Source organism: Halyomorpha halys, unplaced genomic scaffold, assembly GCF_000696795.3.
Source record: "Halyomorpha halys isolate HHAL.00 unplaced genomic scaffold, Hhal_1.1 Scaffold1752.1, whole genome shotgun sequence".
In the NCBI taxonomy this organism is placed as follows: Eukaryota; Metazoa; Arthropoda; class Insecta; order Hemiptera; family Pentatomidae; genus Halyomorpha; species Halyomorpha halys.
In genome coordinates, this window is record NW_027115467.1 from 155,703 (window position 1) to 161,412 (window position 5,710).

The 5,710-nt window shown below is 30.2% G+C and overlaps 1 protein-coding gene across 3 annotated transcripts in view; it reads left to right on the forward strand.

The window, feature by feature from the left end:
- LOC106690537 (uncharacterized) overlaps positions 1-5,710 on the forward strand; it is a 90,383-nt gene that overhangs the window by 37,422 nt on the left and 47,251 nt on the right. The gene's annotated exons all lie outside the window — the stretch shown is intronic.

The following is a 5,710-nucleotide window of genomic DNA, read 5'->3' on the forward strand; positions in this document are numbered from 1 at the left end:
TAGAAAAAATTTAAAAACTGGGACAACAAATTTTTTTTTCTGTGTAAAACCTATCAATTATTTAATAGTTAATCAGTTTTACTGCGGAAATCAATTGTCTTGATGAACAAACGTGACCTGGAAAATTGACCATGTCCAAGCCCATGTATTGACAAAAAATTACAATGAAAATCAATCAACTTTCAAATAAACAAGTTATCTTCATGACAAATGTTTAGTAGTATAAGTCCTTATGTCCTTATTATAAAAATGACAAAGAATTATGTTTTTGTAAGAGAATTATCATGAGAATCATGATAAATGATAAAAATTAATACTCCTGTATAATACACCAAAACATTCCGCTTCTCTCACTTTATCTCTTACTCTATCAATAATTTAATTTAATAATACATTAAATCGTAATTAACATTTATTACTGCATAAGAAACGGTACCTACAAAATATCGAATAACGATAATTATTTGAATTGATACCATGAATCCAATTTAAGGAAATGGCAATGTATTCAAAGTTCCTTTTACAACCTGAACCCCGTCAATCCATAAATTACAAAGGAGTCATGCACACCCTGACATGCAAGCAACCCCCCACCAATCAACCCTCACAGGGGTAACCCCACTTAACCTACCTGCAAACCTCTAACTCTAATAAATCCTAACGATTTCTGTGACTGGATTATTTAAAAATACATAAACGATCGCCAGCTAGAATGAATACATTGTTTAAATAAAATAACGTGCTGATGAAAATATGAATTATATTTAAATGTTTTATTTTTTATTAAATAAAAGCTTACCATTATTGTATTGCAATTTATCATTGTATTTTTTATATCACTGTTTCTCTAAAACTAGCAAAGCTTCCACATCTATAATTGATTTTCATGAAGTTAAAAGTTTTAACTTAGCTAGGGTCCTGGCTATAATTTATCTTTTATTTTTATCTTCCATTTAACATCTCCTTTATCCCAAACATATTTTGACTTAATAAAAGATGTTTCTGTTTCATTTATGAGTCTTCAAACCACCGCATATAACCAATTAACGAATATTGGTAAAAAAAATCATAAACCACTTAAATGTCATAAAAAGTTTTATGAATTAGGTAAAATTCAAAACAATGTAACATTAGTGTAATATTATACAAGAAACTATATTGTTAACAACAGCTAATTTTTCCCTACTCAGGTTAGGTGAATTAAGTTCGTTGCTTTGGGATTTGCTACTTATTTCTCATTTCATAGGGAAGTGAGAAAGGAAGAAAATAGTAACTCAGGAATGGTATACGATTTTGGAAGACTTCAGGGGTAACTGAAGTTCTATGCTTAATCTGTTTTCTTTAATTCAAATAATGTTCCAAGTATGAATTACTGACTTTGAATTGTATCAGAAAGCGTAAATTCAATCTTTAATTCCTGGGAATTGTTTAAACGCGTATTAACCCATAACGCGACAAGTGACTTGGTTGAACCCTGGTACACTTATTTATTCACTATATAATTTTAAATCAAATTATGCGTGAAATATAATGTATTTATTAGCTTATTATTAATTGATATGTATGTAAATGGATTATATCAAAAATTAAAAAGAAATTCGATCTAAACACCAAAAAGAAAAATTAGTATCTCTATGGTCTGTTCAATATTGTTACGCTTCATACATAGCTGTCCATTTTCAATCGATCAAACGTTTATTTCGATTTTCCTATCATTATTCTGTCCTATATTGGTCAAAACAATTATCTTTTTTTTAAATGAGATTTTTTTTTTGTTTTTATTTTGCTGCATTCAGAACATTCGGAATAATTCCACAGATATTGATAACTCATTAAGAACAATATTGATAAGTATTGATTTTTTTAATCTCAAGTTCACTGGCATTACGCTGTTATTATCTCGGGAACTCGAGTCGTTTTTATAATTTATTCGGGAAATGTTACTTTATAAATATTTTATCAGAATACTAAATTCTCACTAATCCCCATTCCATGGAAAAGTCATAAATAGAATATTTCAACTCTTATAAACTTCTGAATATTTTAAATGATCTAAATGGAATAAGAAGTCTCTAAAATATAATAAGAGGGAGCGAATTCTCGGACAGAGATCAACGAAAGAAACAGAAGGGGATTTGACCTGGAAGAGGCAACCTTGAGGAGCGCCCAGTGTTGAAAGGTAAGGCTGTTGGGGATAGGCCGGGTTAGTGAACTCGCTAATTTAAGATAAAAGTGGAATTGCTTAACCTTCCATTACTGTAATTGATAGAATTATAATGAACTTTGATGGTAAATTTGTAATTTCCAACTAATCATTTATAATTCATCATCCACTCAATTAAGCATTCCAATTAAATTTGTATTGAGTAAATACATTAATTGAAACACATAAATAACAATATTGATTGGATAATGTATCATAAATTGATAATGAACTCAGTAGAAGAACAGGTAGAACAATGCATTGCTGCTATACATAGGTCAACACAACCAATTCATAACATCACTCGCGAATAGCAAACCAGAAAGTCATGGACCAAGTGTTAGTTGTTGAGAACCTGATAGCTGAAAGGGCTGGGGCGAGGGTCTCAGAGCACAAAGTTGTTTAGAAGGTTGTGGGTTCGAATCGCACCTGGGCTGTTGAAATCTTGAAATCCTTTTTGGAGGATTTGGGCAATAAAAAAAAAGTGTTTATGTTTATGTCATATACCTATACTAGTATCACCTATTTCTTACGCAATAATTTGAAAACCCTAACGTTTGATAATTTTGATTTTTTTCTTAATCTATATAATATTTTCTTAATATTCTAATTTAAGACCAATATTAATCCCTATTAAGTTGGAAGAAAATTTGGACGTTTATTGACTATATGTTTTTTGTTAGGATTCTATACTCTCTCAAGTCTCCTTAGCCAAGAATTCGTTCAAAATTGTTAGGAAGTTTCAGAATCTGCCTCCTCTCTTCCCAATAAATTTTTATAGGAAACGTTTCTGGATGTGGTATTGTACAATAAACATGACTGTCTTTGGCACCACGCTATAGATAAATATGAAAACAGAGACAGCGCATTCAAGAGACATCTTTACGGATTATTGGTTCCGACGTCAATACATAACTGAAATTAGCGATCAATTTTTACTTAAAAGTGTGAAAAAATAAACTATAAACTTATTCAAACTGTATTCAATATTAGGTGATCATCCGTAATCTTTTTAATAAACTTGACTTGTTGGTACGCGCCTTTAGTTTCATATCCTCTATTGATGGTTTGATCGTCTATCTACATTAATGTTTGTTTAAACTACAGAAAAATGAGTATCTCTCAGATAACTGAATAGATTCCTCGACGGTTGCTGAGTCGCTCGGTAGCTGAGTGTTGACAGGACCGTTGGAAGAAAGAAGTCAGAGTGAGATAACAAAAACTGGTGCAGGTGGGCAGCTCCTATAAGCTCCATGTCACGACTGCATTCTGCGGCGGCTAGATCAGCCCTAGTATAACGGAGGATTGGCGCCTCATCTGTTGCTCATACATACCTCACGGTTGTGACGGCTGAATCAAATCGGTTCTGACTTTTGAGTGCCCGTTTTATTAAAATAAAACGAAAACAGATAATAATCCATTAGTAAAAACATCCTCAAACTAAACATCAAAGGTTTAAAAAAAATAAATAAATAAACAGTTAGAAAAACTAACACATGGCTTTGCCTTTTTTATTAGTAGCTAACTACTAACTGTTTCCCAAGTGAAATAGTCTGTTATAAGCTTTGCTCAATCAGTCGTACATAAAATTCTGCGATTTTTATGACGTTTAAAAAGTCGTCATTAATCTTTCTTCAGTTTTGTAATTTTTTCTCATATTTCCTAAATTGGTATATCTCATACAGACTCTTTAAACTTGCTGATTCTAATCCGAGTGATTCTTATGAAGCTTAGGCTCAAAGCTGTTGTGAGAATTGTAGCTTTCTTCCTATTGTATTTTATCACACCAGACTTTCTTCTTTGCAAATCTGTTTCCTTTACTTATTCCAATTATGGTCTGGATATTCCTTGTAGTGTTCTACTTCAATTTATTTTTCAACCTGTGCTTTGCTTTTTTACTAACTAGCGAAGATAATGTAGATTTTATCAGATTCCATCTACTACTTTCATGTACGCATGTGCAAACATATTTTCCTCGGTATATCTATATTTCATAAACACTTTGGTCCTAATTTGGAAGAAAATTGGATATTAGAGTATGAGTATTCTAATATTAACTTTATCAAATTGCATCCACTACTACGGATTCACCATGTGCAAAAGTATTTTTCTTAAGACACATGTTTCAAAACAAGGCTCATTGATACATTTTTTTATTACATTTTCTAAATTTCTAATTTCTAGAATAGCATTTTAATACTGTGGTCTGTACAGAGCATTACATTTGGAACGATAATAAGTAAACAAAAGAATTTATAAGAAAACATCTTTCTCCATTCTTTATTATACATACAAAAGTAAGATATGAGTGAAGCAACAATTAAAACTTTGAAATATTTAATCCAATATAAAAACGTGAAAAATTTATTCTAAGAGACTGAGTAACGTAATTAAAGCTAAAAAAAAAAATAAATGTAAACAATTTGAACTCACTTCTATTATTAGTATCTTACATATACGTGGCAAAATGGCAAACAATACTTAGGAGCGTCAATGACAATGCAAATGACACAGATATGGAGTGTGAAGACGCTATCTGAATCAACAGTGGGTTATTCTCACATTTGACTACAATGCCAGGATCCATTGTCAGCCTGAAAAGGTGTTGTATCCCATATCTTGATTAGTCAACTGACTAGCATAAACGTGAAAAAGGAAATAGGTTCAGTTTAAAGTTCGTACATCGAGGCCACAATAATGTGTTGTTAAGAAATGTACAAAAAAATTTGATCCATGCTATCCTTTCTACATAAATCTAATAATTTCAAGGATTTTTTGAGTAAGATATAAGTGCGAAAATATAATTTATGTAATTAATTTATCCAAAAGTTGTCATATAAACTAATCACCAATAGTGGCATACTTAATATGGTAAAAAAATTATGGTAGAACTGAAGGAACAAGGGTTTTTGAAAATATTTTAGCTAGGAGTCGACCAAAAAAGAAACTAAATTAGTCATATTTCATAAATGTTTTCAGTAGTATTTATATTCATAAATGTATTTCAGTAAAAAGTATTGGATTATAAGTAGATGCTGCAATTAGTAAAAAACTAGATAAGTCGAATTATTTAAAAAATCATTTTATGATATTAAAATAAATATTTTAGATGAAAAACAATCATTTTTCACAAATTATAATTTGAGAATACAAAGAAAAAAGGTCATATTAACCAATCATTTTAGGTGATATGGAGGTTGAAAGCATTATATGTAATAAATATCTTAATTCTACTCTTATATATATATAAGATATAGATATATTGGGGAATTTCAACTTGGTCTCATATAATGATTTAATAAAGGATGTATTTTCAAAATCGGGAATAAATGTCAAAATAATGTTTAAATATGTTGATGATATTTTTTGTATAATGAAAAAAGTTGATATTAATAAATTTTTTAAAGAATTAAATAGTCACCATGACAGATTACAGTTCACGATGGAATTGGAAAAGGAAGAAAAACTGAGATTTTTGGATATGATAGTGATACGACAGGGAAAGGA